The sequence below is a fragment of the Globicephala melas genome, chromosome 18 (assembly GCF_963455315.2).
Source record: "Globicephala melas chromosome 18, mGloMel1.2, whole genome shotgun sequence".
In the NCBI taxonomy this organism is placed as follows: Eukaryota; Metazoa; Chordata; class Mammalia; order Artiodactyla; family Delphinidae; genus Globicephala; species Globicephala melas.
In genome coordinates, this window is record NC_083331.1 from 17,450,337 (window position 1) to 17,464,529 (window position 14,193).

At 42.3% G+C, this 14,193-nt stretch overlaps 1 long non-coding RNA gene across 2 annotated transcripts in view; it reads right to left on the bottom strand.

Moving 5' to 3' along the window:
* Positions 1-3,045: 3,045 nt before the first annotated feature.
* The window catches only part of LOC132593863 (uncharacterized), a 28,558-nt gene continuing 17,410 nt past the window's right edge, over positions 3,046-14,193 (bottom strand). The window contains exons 2-3 of one of the 2 annotated variants that reach the window (XR_009559838.1): positions 5,912-6,015; positions 3,046-3,592 (exon numbers count right to left, since the gene is read on the bottom strand). This is a non-coding gene — a long non-coding RNA (uncharacterized lncRNA). Of the gene's footprint in view, positions 3,593-3,939; positions 5,269-5,911; positions 6,016-14,193 lie in introns of those variants that run through there. The other variant, XR_009559837.1, reaches the window with a different exon arrangement.

Sequence of the window (14,193 nt, forward strand, 5' to 3'; positions counted from 1 at the left end):
CCCCCTCACTGGCCACCAGATTCCTCTTCGTCATCCTCATCCCCCAAGCACAGCACAACTGACACATCCCAGGTATGTCAAGCTTTCCAAGAAGTTCCAGGCCAAGGTCAGATCCCTCATGATCATCTCATACCATCCTATGCTCTTCTTCCATTGCACACGCTAAAGTTTGTTATTATATATTTATTTGTGTAATAATTTAATAATGTTTCTCTCCCCACTTGACTGTAAAGTCCGTAAAGTCAGATATTGTGTGCGTTTGTATGAGTGTGTTTATCCGTGTTTTCTCATCATTGCAGCCCCAGCACCTAACCCAGTGATAATAATTGTTTTTTCATGAATGTTTTAGGGAAGTAAGAATTCTCTTTTTCAGAGATTAGTGGTATATTTCAAACTTCTAAAAATTACCTGTTAACACCAGATGAAATGGTAATGTATTCTGAATTTTATTCACTTAAAATAGGCACTCTAATATATTTTATTTTATCAAAACAATATTTTCCCTCTTTATCTGCAAAACAAAGTTTTCCATACTCCTCCTATAGCTTACACAGATGTGTCAGTAGTCTTTTACAGTAGAGCTTGTCTCTTAAAAATGAGGATAACTTGGGAGTTCCCTGGTGGTCTATTGGTTAGAATTCAGTGCTTTCACTGCCGTGGCCTGGGTTCAATCCCCGGTCAGGGAACTGAGATCCTGCAAGCCGTGCAGCACAGCCAAAAAAAAAAAAAAAGAAAGAAAAATTTTTTTAAAAAAGGATAATTTTTTGAATAGTCCATCAGAGAATTTTGCTCCAGACGCGCAGGCTCAGCGGCCATGGCTCACGGGCCCACCCGCTCCGCGGCATGTGGGATCTTCCCGGACCGGGGTGGGCACGAACCTGTGTCCCCTACATCGGCAGGCGGACTCCCAACCACTGCGCCACCAGGGAAGCCCTTTTTTTGTTGTTTGTTTGTTTGTTTGTTTGCGGTACGCGGGCCTCTCACTGTTGTGGCCTCTCCCATTGCGGAGCACAGGCTCTGGACGCACAGTCTGAGTGGCCATGGCTCATGGGCCCAGCCGCTCCGTGGCATATGGGATCTTCCCGCACCGGGGCACGAACCCGTGTCCCCTGCATCGGCAGGAGGACTCTCAACCACTGCGCCACCAGGAAAGCCCGGGAACTTTCTTTTTAAGCATAAAAATTAAGCAATATGCCATAAAAAAAAAAAAAAGACTTAATGATATGACTAAATAAAAATGTAAAAAAAACTTTTATGTTAAAAATACAATATAGTGATAGTAGTATATAACTATTAAAAGAAGTTATAAAGCAGTACGTATTAACAATGAGATATGTATAAGATATAATAAGTGAAAAATCAAGTTAAAAACAGTATATATACTATGAGTCCAATTTTGAAAGGAAATGTAATTCATAATATATTGATAGGAAAAAACATTTGGGGGAATATACACCAAGTTATCAATGTGAGAAGATGGAAATGGGAAATGTTCAGTATCTATGTTTTATATTATTATAATCTTTTTGTATTTTTACATCGAGTCTCTATTACTTTTATACTGTATAAAAAAGAAAAAAGATAAATTTGTAAAAAACACAAACTCAGTTAGAACAAATACATGCAATGTATATGACTACGTTCTCTTCCAAATGAATAACAAATCAAACAAAAGGTAGAAAAACAAGCCAGGAACACGAAAAACAGGACACAAAAAGAAGAAATACAAATGACTGATAAGCATGCGAAAAAAATTTCACTCTCATTGATAAAGAAATACCAAGCAAAACACTTATACAGCCTTTTTTTAATGACAAGTAGGCCAGCATTGAGTGGCACAGGCCATCCTGTTTGCTGCTGGAAACCAACATAGATGGATACAACATTTTGGAGGACAGTTAGGTAATCTGTATCAAAAACACTCAAAATATATATATTTAATTCAACTTCTAGAAATGTATCCTAAGAAAAGAATCAAAAACATAATTTGTATAACAAGGATATTGTTATGGAACTTTCAAGGGAAAATTAGAAATATCCTAATTATCCATCAAAAGGACATGAGTTATATGAATCCTGGTACATTCAAACAAAATAATAATATGTAGCCATTTAAAAATCATGTTTTAGAAGGCTATTTAACAACTTGAAAAATTCTTTTATTATGTGAAGAAAAGCAAATTTCAAAACTATATGGAGCATGGTACTGATTATTTGTGTGTATGTGTGTGCATGCATATGCACATATTAAAAAGCCATCACAGGATTAACAGTTGTTATCCATAAATAGTAAAAAGTGAGAATGATTTTTATTTTATCCTGATTCTTTAATGAATTTTTGAACATTTCTATAATGGTTATATAATGTATTACTTTTATAGTAATAAAAAAGAAGTTCTTTTAAAGTTGCTGGCCCATGCTTTGGAAAAAAGTTTGACCATTCCTGTAAAGATTAAACATAGAGTTACTGTATGATCCAGCAAATCTACACCTAGATGTATACCCAAGAGAACTGAAAGTATATGTTCACGCAATAACTTTAACCTGAATGTTCATAACAGCATTATTCAGGATAGAAAAAAAAAAAAAAAGGAAGCAACTCAAATGTCCATCAATGGATGAGCAGAATGTGGTATATACATACAATGGACTATTATTCAGCCATAAAAAAGGAACAAAATACTGATTCATGCTACAACATGGATGAACCTTGAATACATCATGCTAAGTGAAAGGAAACTGACAAAAAGGCCACATATTGTGTGACTCCATTCAGATGAATTGTCCAGAAGAAGCAAAACCATATAAACAGAATGTTAGCCAGTGATTTCCAGGACTGGGGAGAGGGAAGAATGGTAAGTGACTGCTAATGGTTACAAGGTTTCTTTTTGGGGTGATGAAAAATTCTGGAATTAAATAGTGGTAATGGTCACACAACCTTGTGAATGTACTAAAACCCACTGAATTATACACTTTTAAAAGGTGAATTTTATGGTATATGAATTATATCCCAATTCTTAAATATGGAAAAAAGTTTATGGCCCATCAAAGTTTCCTGGAGAAAAAGAATAGCGCTTAAATGTATAGAGTACTTTATATATAAACAACCTACAATATGGTTAGAGCTATGATAGAGGGATGGAACATAAAAAATAAAACATCTAACAGTACCTGGGGGTTAGAGGAAGTTTCCATTAAAACAGAGATTCCTGAACTTTTTTTAAAAATTTATTTATTTATTCATTTATTTAATTTTTGGCTGCATTGGGTCTTTGCTGCTGCACGCGGGCTTTCTCTAGTTGCAGCGAGCGGGGGCTACCCTTCGTTGCAGGGTGCAGGCTTCTCACTGTGGTGGCTTCTCTTGTTGCAGAGCACAGGCTCTAGGCACACGGGCTTCAGTAGTTGTGGCACACGGGCTTCAGTCGTTGTGGCTCGCGGGCTCTAGAGCGCAGGCTCCATAGTTATGGCACACGGGCTCAGCTGCTCCGCGGCATGCGGGATCTTCCCGGACCAGGGCTTGAACCCGTTTCCCCTGCATTGGCAGGCAGACTCCCAACCACTGCACCACCAGGGAAGCCCCGAGATTCTTGAACTTTTTGAGAATAATAAATAAAATAACCTTTATTTATTAATCCATTTAAAATAATAATGATCCATTGCATTACTCATTCCTCTCAATGATGACATCTTATATAACCATAGTACAGTACCCAAACTAGGAAATTAACATTGACAACTAAATAGACTACAGGCTATTCAGGTTTTACCAGTTTTAGCATGCACTCACTCTTTTAAAAATTTTTGTAATTGAAAGGACAATACTGGGACTTCTCTGGCAGTCCCTAGCAGTTAAGACTCCATACTCCCAATGCAGGGGGCATGGGTTCGATCCCTGGTTGGCGGAACTAAGAGCCCACATGCCACGCCATGCAGCCAAGGAAAAAAAAAAAGAAAGGACAATACAACAATATTAAAAAATTTTAAATAAATGATTAGAGGGAATTCCCTGATGGTCCAGTGGTTGGGACTTCGTGCTTCCATTGCAGGGGGCACAGGTTCAATCCCTGGTCAGGGAACTAAGATCCCGCAAGCTGTGCAGCGTGGCAAATAAATAAATAAATAAACATCTTTAAAAAAATTTTTTAAATAAAATAAATGAGTAGAACTACCTATAATCTCACATTAAAACCAATCGGATTACCTTATATAGAAATACATTAAATTTTTATTACAAAATAGTTTAAATATACAAAAAAGTGGTAACATAAAAAATAGCCAGGTACCCACATTATCTCCATGTATGTTTTTACACTTTTACCACATATGTAAATATCCATGAAAATATGTTGTATTATTTTGCAAGTTTGAAAATCTTATATAAAAGTTGTATCACAATACACAAGGATGCATCTTTTAAATATTGGGTTGGTCAGAAAGTTCATTCAGGTTTTTCCGTAACATCTAATGTTTCTATCATAGTAATACATGCTGTCAACTGCTAGTTGGGGATGACACTTTCCAACCTCTCTTCCTACTTTCCACAGGAAGGGGTTGTCATGGAGATCAGAGCTGAGACTCTAGAGAGGCCTTGCCTGGACTGGAATCCAGAATCTTCTATTCATCAGCAGTGGAACATTTGACAAATTACTTACTCTGGTCTTCAATTTCCTCATATGTAAAATAGAGGTAATGACAGTCCCTATTTCATAAAGTCATTTGAGTATATATTAAGGCTATGCAGGGGAAGCACTTGGTACAGTGAAGCACAGCATCTAGACGTGCTCACTAAGTGTTTATCGTCATTATCATCATCTTTATTATTGCAGATAATGAATCTAGACATTGCTATCTCTTCCTGCAATGAAAGAGTGGTGCACATAACCAGAGCCAGCTCAGAGTAGGGGAGTAACATGTTTTCTGCCTCTCCCAGTGGTGTGCTAATCAACAGTTAACACGCAGCTTTGGGCAAGGGTGGGGGATAGGGAGCCACACTTCGCAGTGTTTACCAGTTTCCATGTTGTAAATTCTCCCACCATGGCTGACTGCAAGCTGTCAACTTGAGTTCACTGAATGCTGACTGCAGAGTTGGAAAGAGTTATCAGAATCAGCTCTCAAGTCATGTGAGCCTGCTCCAGCACACTCAAGCGAGAATTTATCTTTTTTGCTGCCTCTTTGTTCACTGCTGAAACCAGGATCTGTTCCCTCTCAGGCAGAGAACCAGGCATACATATCTGATGCGCTCCTGCCGAGGTAAGAGTTTATTTATGCCTGGAAGATAGAGGAAGTCTTCAGATGTGAAGCCCAAAGCAGTGCTCAGGCCCAGCTTACCAGAGTACACATAGCAAATGATACTTTAATTCTCATTTGTTACGTTCCCTTTGTGTCCCTGAGGGATCTTAGGTGTGAGTGTGGGTGTGGCCACAGTCTAGGGTAAGATTCTGTTATCTTTGGTCATGTGGCCATAATGCCTTCTTAAGACCAACAGCACCTTACCTATTTTTAACATGTAGCATTTTGCATTGCACTATTTCTACTTAAGACGTTCAAGTAATCATCTTTCCACAGTCTTTATAGAGATACTTTCTAATGGCCACATAATTCCATTGATACATCTAAGTATAAGGTATATGTAAAGGAAAAAGAACCAGGAGGCAAAAACTGGGAAAAATGACATAAATGTAAGAAAAAAATAAGAATTTCAAAAACTGAGTATGGTCTTAGCTGTTGATGAGAAAAGTAAATTGAGCCCTGAAAAATAACTGAATAATTGAATCTTACAGTTAGGTCTCTAATGCTTTCAGGAAGAGAAAGTTCATCTCCTTATGCGGGGCAAAGGTGGGTAGGGGGCATGAAATGCATTATCTCGTGTAGAAGTCAAGTGGAGAAACTAAGGCTGGAGTGATTCACTAACCTGCTCAGGATCACACAGGGCAGATCACCCAGGCCAGGCTTCATTCCACTATAGTCAGGAGTGAATGAGAATTAAGGAAATGGAGACAGGAGGTATGAACAATTCTTTCCGGAAGCATGATGGGGAAAGAAGAGAAAGAGCAATAACTAAATAAAGTATGAGGACATGGAATCACTGCTTTTATAATAAATATAAGGCTCAGCTCCTCCAAAGTTGACATTGAAAAAGGCCCCAGTGAGTGCAGGGCCAGAAGCAGACAGACAACAGAACCCTACACCCTGTCCTGGAGATTTGTCTGTATTTTGGGACACTCATCATCTTTGCTCCATCAGAGCCTCCTCGGATTGATTCTTCCTTTCATATTTGAGGCCCATATGTGAGATGACAAAAGACATTTCTTAATATCCCGTGGCACAATCAAGTCAAAGCCAGAAAGTTTAACCCAGGGGTCCCCAACCCCGGGTCCACGGACCAGTACCAGTCTGTGGCCTGTTAGGAACCAGGCTGCACAGCAGGGGGTGAGCAGCGGGCCAGCGAGCGAGGCTTCATCTGCCTCTCCCCATTGCTCCCCACCGCTCCCCACAGCTCCCCATTACCGCCTGAGCCACCCTCCCCCCACCCAGTCTGTGGAAAAATTGTCTTCCATGAAACTGGTCCCTGCTGCCAAAAAAGTTGGGGACCACTGGTAAACAGCTTTTCTCAAGGCAAGGGCAATGTTTCCTAACCTTGCCGGTCACAGAGACTGCCCCAGACACTCATTTAAATATACGGAATGTCAGGAGATTTGGCTTCAGTTCTCTGGTGGGGGCCTGGGAATGGGTATTTTAAAGTAATGTCAGTTATCCTTAAATTCTTGCAGGTTTGGGTATCACTGTGCTGGCAAGTAACAAAGAGAAATAAACACAGTAGCATAAATCCCCGTAGTTTGGCTCAGAAGAAACGGCCTACTCATAACCACGCTGGGGTCCCCAGCCTACCCCTGTGATTTGATGCCATCTTGGCACGTGCTGGCTTAATCTCCAGCCGAATCTGGGCACAATGGAGAAAGGTCCGTCGCCAAATTATAAGGTGGCAGGAGAGAAGGGAAAGAGGGCTTCTTCTGTTCTTAATATGTTTCAAACTGACTTCTAGTTCCTAACCAGCATGCCAATACAGACAAAACCCGTCTTTGCCCACCTCATCCCCTTCTTCTCTGTCCCTCCGGCAGGCACCTCCTTCCTACAGGCTTCTCAGTCTTCGGGAGGGTGACCCTAACATCTTGGTTTGCCTGGAGGAGAATCTTGACTTAAGCCCAGAGTTCTCTCTGGTTTGGTGTCCCTTTCATTCTCAAAAGAGTCCCAGTGTGGAGGTTAAATTATATCGTCATGCTGTCTATGAACAGAGTGAGAACAAAAACACAAGTGCACAAAAGCAAGAAGTAGTCTGCCAGCAATTTACACAATGACTTCCAATTATCAAGCAAATCACTCCATGACACTGCATACATCATTTCAATTAATTCTCACAGCACCCCATGAGGGAGCTCTGGGCACATGGATTCTTGCAAGTAAGGAAAGTAACCGGGTTAAATGACTTGACCAAGGTCATCCAACTATGAGGAACAGAACTGGATTCAAACATCCATCTGAGTGACTGCAACTTCTGCTCTAAAGGGGGCCTGCCTGACTCCTCAGGCCATGTGGCCACCCCACCCACCAATTTCTGACTGCGTTAAGAAACAGAACTTTACCAAGAACGTTGGGCAGTTTCAACACTAAAGGAACTCTCTCAATTTTCATATTTTTCATCTTACATTTGAAAGTAGAGTCTATTTCTGCAGCTGTGTATATAATTCAGCTCTTGTTTCTGTAACCTAATTTGAAAGAACACGTCCAAAAGAAGCAACGAAGTCTACAAAAGCACAGTTTGACTCAAGTAGATCCAACCAATTTACAAGTGGAAAATAACACTGAGGAATAAGTTTTGCATCACAAGTGTGGCTGCTTCAAGTCATCCTTCATGAAACTAAAGATGTAAGTGTAACCCAGAAAAGGGATGGTTCAAAATCTTTGCTTTACATCTGCATAGCTTTTTTTTTTTTCAATTTTATTTATTTATTTTGGCTGCGCTGGGTCCCCGCCGCTGCACACGGGCCCTACCCAGTCGCGGCGAGCGGGGGCCACCCCTCACTGCAGTGCGCGAGCCTCTTCCCAGCAGTTGTGGCTCGTGGGCTCCAGAGTGCGGGCCTCAGTAGTTGTGGCGCATGGGCTCAGTTGCTCCGCGACACGTGGGATCCTCCCAGACCAGGACCCGAACCCGTGTCCCTGGCATCGGCAGGCGGACCCCCAACCACCACACCACCAGGGAAGCCCTACATCTGCATAGCTTTATCTTCTAAACCAGCTGCTCTCCCAAGAAAGATGAACTTAAAGTCTCACCCTTTGCTTTCACCACCAGATTGACTGCAATTCTCTTTCTTTTAAAAAATGGATAATTTTTAAATTTTAATTCCAAAAGCACTGCCTTAATGCATTTTCTTTGGAAAAAGAAATCATAAATAAGTCTTAAGTGGCCTTCGATCAATACTCCAATCTCAGACCTGTACATTGTTACTGGTTTGTTTTTGTCCTTCTGTTTTTCTATCCAGGAAATTATTTTTCACCTTCTGCCTTTTCCAATAAAGCTTCCAGTAGAGGAGTATTTTCCTTCTTCCCCTCAAACTCCATCTATAGGGAAGCTCCTAAAATCTCAGAGATTGAAAGCTCCAAGAGGGCTACAGCAGCTTCTCTCTCCTTCTAGTTCTTCTTTCTCTCTGTTGAGTGTTTAAGAGCAAAAGCTCTAGAGCCAGAGTGCTGGGTGGGAATCTTACCTGCATCACCTATTAGCTGAGTGACCTTGGGAAGTTCATGTATTCACCATTCATTTAAATTTATTTATTTACTGAGTGCCTTTTACGTATCAGGGATACAGTGGTATACAAGACAATGTTCCTACCCTTGTGGAACTTACATTCTAGTGGGAGACACAGAATGTAAACATATGAATGAATATAGCATAACTTCAGGTGGCAAGAAATGCCACAAGGAAAAATGAAACAGGGTCAGGGGACAGAGGCTGCCTTTTACCTACATGAGCAGAGAAAATCTCCCTGAGGATGTGATGACAGAGCAGAAAGCTGAGCATAGTTAGGGAGCAAATCATGCAAAGATGTGAAGGGAAGAGCAAGTGCAAAGGCCCTGAGGCAGAAACAAATGTGAAGTGTTAGAAGAACCGAAGAAGGCTAGTGAGCTGACACAGAGTGTAGGAGAGAGACTGGTGGCACGTGAAGCCTCCCACTTTTCACCATCACCTCCCGTCTTCCAATCCCAACTCCAAAAATTCCCCAACTCCATTCAATCCTGTAGTCTACTGTTTCACTACATTTTGCTTGCTCCCGTCCTCCCTCATGTCCTCACGTCCCTCTTTAACCAGCTTAGATATGACATCCATTATTATAATCACTCCCCTAAGTAAACATTCAACTCCTTTTAGCTTCATACCATTTTCTCTTTCCTCAAACTTCCAACACTTCCTCCCCAACCCTTACTCTTCACTGATGAGCTTCCTATTTCACTGAGAAAATAGAAGCAAACAATAATGGAGGCCCACAAGCTCCCACCCCGATACCTGCCCACCCACCCGTGCTTGTGTCCATATCCCCACCTCCCCTCCTATCACGGGGGCTGAAGGCCTTCCAAAGGTACACAAACTCACCCCCTCTCCTGCTCTAGCAAGTTTCTTTCCTCCTCTTCCATCAGTCCCATCATCATAAGAAATCACTGTAATTTCTTCCACTTCAATAAAGGCTTCTCTTGACCCAACTTGCACCTCTAGCCACCACCCATTTTCTGACATTCTTTACAGCACAACCACTTTCACTCACTGTCTTCACTTCCTCTCCCCCCATTTCCTCTGAACCCTCTGCAGCCCAGCTTGAGCCACCATTCTACTGAAACTGCCTCCGTTGCTAAATCTTTCACCGTAGTAAATCCAACGGTTAATTCTCGCTTCTCACTTACAGGCTCATCACCAACATTTGAACCCTTTTCCCCCACTGCCACCATCCTGGCCCATGCCACCCTTATCGCTCCCACCTCTGACTCTGAACAAGTCTCCCTGCAGCCACTGCTGCCCTGCTACCCAGTCACATCACTGCACTGCTCATATTCCTCCCGGGGCTGCCCAGCCACCCACTCAAAGTCCCATGCCTACAGTGGAGCAGGAGAGGGACCTACAAGTTCCTACATGGTCTGCGCTTTCCCCGACCACACCCAGGACCTCTCTGCCCTCCGCTTACCCGCTGCATTACTCTCTCTGCTCTGGCCACATCGGCCCCCTTGCCGTTACTCAAACATGCCAAGCACACCTCTTCCTTGGGGCCTTTGCACTTGCCATCCCCACTGCCTGGAATGTTCCCCCAGAATCCATTTGACTCACTCCTTCCTCTTCTTCCAGTGTCTGCTCCCTTGTCATCTTCTCAGGAGGCCTTCCTGGTCATCTGCTCAGCCACCCAGTGGCCCCTCACTGCCACTCACACTTCCTATTCTCCTTTCCCACTTCACTTTTGTCCATAGCACTCACCACCATCTGATAGCCTACATATTTCTTTTCTTCTTAATTGAAGTATAGTTGAGTTACAATATTGTGCTAGCTTCAGGTGTAAAGCCTCGTGATTTAGTATTTTTGTAGATTATGCTCCATTATAGCTTATTACAAGATAATGGGTATCATCCTACATACTTCTTTGATTATTGTCTCCTCCCACTAGAATGTAAGCTCTGGACAGGAACAGTATGCCCAGCATCTAGAACAGTGCCTGGGACATAGTAGGCTGTCAATAATTTTTTGTTAAATGAATGAAGACTGCACACAGCAACCAGGAACCAGCTCATGTAAGGCCTTGTAAGTCCCCCACTTTATTTTATATGTGAAGGACAGTCGTTGGAGAGTATGTGGTCTGACTTACAGTTTAAAAATACCACTCTGGCTGTAGTGTGCATGGAAGATTGTACCGGGGGTAAGAGTGGCCTCGGGGGCAGTCAGAGGTTAATGCAACATCTAATCAAGAAAGATAATGAGGACTTCAGCTAGGGTGAAGAAAGGTCAGATTTTTAGATATATTTTGGTGTTACAGCTGACAGAATTTGTTAATAATGAGGCGTCTGAGAAAAAAAAGAGGAACTGAGAATAACATCTAGGGCTTCCCTGGTGGCACAGTGCTTAGGAATCTGCCTACCAATGCAGGGGACACAGGTTCAAGCCCTGGTCCGGGAAGATCCCACATGCCGTGGAGAAGCTAAGCCCGTGCACCACAACTACTGAGCCTGCGCTCTAGAGCCCGCGAGCCACAACTACTGAGCCTGCATCCTAGAGCCTGGGAGCCACAGCTACTGAAACCCATGTGCCTAGAGACCGTGCTCCAAAAGAGAAGCCACTGTGATGAGAAGCCTGCGCACCATGACGAAGAGTGGCCCCCGCTTGCTAGAGGAAGCCCATGAGCAGCAATGAAAACCCAATGCAGTCAAAAATAAATTTTAAAAAATAATAAACAGGGCTTCCCTGGTGGCACAGTGGTTGAGAGTCCGCCTGCCAATGCAGGGGACACGGGTTCGTGCCCCGGTCCGGGAAGATCCCACGTGCCACGGAGTGGCTGGGCCCGTGATCCATGGCCGCTGAGCCTGCGCGTCCGGAGCCTGTGCTCCGCAACGGGAGGGGCCGCAACAGTGAGAGGCCCGCGTACCACAAAATAATAATGATAATAATAATAAACCAAAAAAAAAGAATAACATCTAGGTTTTTGGCCTCAATACTTAATCTTTCTGAGCCTGTTTCCTCTTCTGTAAAATGAGGATAATTAGAACACCTCTCGCGGGATTGTTGTGAGAAAGAGGGTAGAGGACAACCGTTGCTCACACAGTGTCAGGCACATGCTAAACACTCAATAAATGTTAGCTCTTCTTATTGCCCTAAAGATAACTATTTCCTAGGATTACAAAAATATCCACACCACAGAGACTGAGGGAAAAAATTGTTTTGTAGAGTGTACCCTCCCCTCCTAAGGGACAGACATTTACTTTATTTAACAGAATACTTAACATTAGTCTTGGAACAGTTTACTTGCACACAGATACCTAAAAGAATTCCTCACATTTCAAAAGGATCATAAGGCTCCTTTAAGTAGTGCTTGTCCATTTAATAGTTAGCAGAAGGAGTAAATAAAAGCTGAAATTACAAACCTCTGCTGATTAAAAATCAATCAAAATGTAAGAAAAAGTATATCTGAAATAATAGTGATTTTTTAAAAAACAGGTATTTGCTGCATTTTAATACACCAGAACCTAAAATACCATGCTGTCTGGTTCAATACAGGACACCTGGCAACCCTCTTTGTCAGTGTAACTTAGCTTTCTGCAAAACCAACACCCAGCTCTTTTTGGCTGCATTGGCCTGTCCTCATTTCCCCCTGGAAAACTCTTTTAAACTTAGTACAGATAACATTTTGCCTCTGTTACAATTAGCAGCTTCTCTCAATGGGTCACCTGGCTTGGCGAGTGCTTGTATAGGTAACCCGGTATCTTCTTTCAAAGCCTCCCAATGGTGGCCTCCAGGTAGCATGTGAAGAGCTGCCTGTGGGGAATTTAGGGCCTGCTTCGGGCCCTTCAGGAACTTTCCTGATAGCATCTTCTTCTGCCTCACCAGATCTCCCTGATTATTGGTGATCTGAGCCCCCCACCCAACTGTAGACCAGCCATTCTTCTTCCCAGACAGCTTCTCTGCCCTGCCCCCTCACAGCAAGGACCTCTTTTATGGACTCTTTTCTCTTCCTGGAGACCTCCCGCCACTCCTCTCCTCAGGTGAGACCCTAGGGCATTTCTTCTGCTGTGCTTCTCCCCAGGTAGGGCCTCTAATTCCGATCCAAGAGCTGCCTCTTCTGCCCTCTTAGAGCTGCTTTGACCTATCCAGTGACAGCCCCTTAGAGCTGGGCCCGACTGCCCTGACCTGGTCCTCAGCTGGATCCTAGTGGCCTATCGCAGGGCAGGGACCCACCTTTTCCACGGCCGACCCTGGAGTCGAGATGTCCCATGTGGCCTGGACAGACTATCCTTGCTCATCTTTCTTGCCAGCCACTCCCTGCAGCCCCAACAGACAAGCAGAATACAGCAATGGCTGGCTCAGATGGAGACACTCAGGAAAAGGGAGGAAGCTGATTAAGAGCCAGCTTCAAAAATAAAGTCATGATTTCTCTGAAACAGTAGACTGCAAGGGGCAGGTACATTTAAAATGCTCCAAGCACACAATTCTTTGAAGATTTGGGCATTTGAATTTGGGGTGGTTGTTTTTAAGCTTTCCAAAATGAGAAAAAAAATGTCAGATACTTTTCTGCACCCTGGAAACCAGAGCCTTGCCTGGAATCATAATGTAAAGCTTCAGACTCAATCTGGTGGGCAGGTTCACTAGCTGCACATTCTTTCTCACACTTCTATCATTTATGACACAATCGATTTTCCCTAAAAAAGATATATTAAAAGCCAACTTCCAACCTTTTAAAAAGTACCCTTGCAGTGTTATCTACATTCATTATTAAAATGGTATTTTTCAAAATTATATAAATTCTATTTAAAAATTATTATAGTACTTTTTTATGTACCAAGTACTGTTCTAAGAGATTTACAAAGATTAACTTTTTTAATCCTTAAAATAACCTAATGAAACGGATACTGTTATTAACCTCATTTATAGACAAGGAAATTAAGTCACAGAGAGGTTAAGTAACTTGCCCAAGGTCACACAGCTAAGTGACAGAACCAAGAATTCAAACTGAGACAGTCTGGGTGGGTCACAGCCATATGCTGAGGTCACTAGGCTATGCTGCCTCTCTAAAGGGCCTGAAAAAATATAGATAGATAGAGAGATCTTTAATATATATTTATTATATATAAAATACATATTATATACATATATTTTGTGCATAAATGTTACATGTTTTATACATGTACATGTATGTACCTATGTAAATATGAGAGAGAGAGAGAAAGGAGGATTGTAGGTGCAATTTTTCCAAATGGCCACCTTTCCACATGTTTTCAACACATGCCTAAAACCCAGAAAAGTACTGTATAATTTTTCTGTAGCTACATCTTCTTGAGGAGCCTAGATAACTGGTTTCATAAACCTTGGCTTCTCATCTGAGAAATGAGGTGGCTAGATTAGAGGAACAGGTTGGTCAAGTGAGTGTAAGAGCCTCCAACTTCAAAATTATTGAA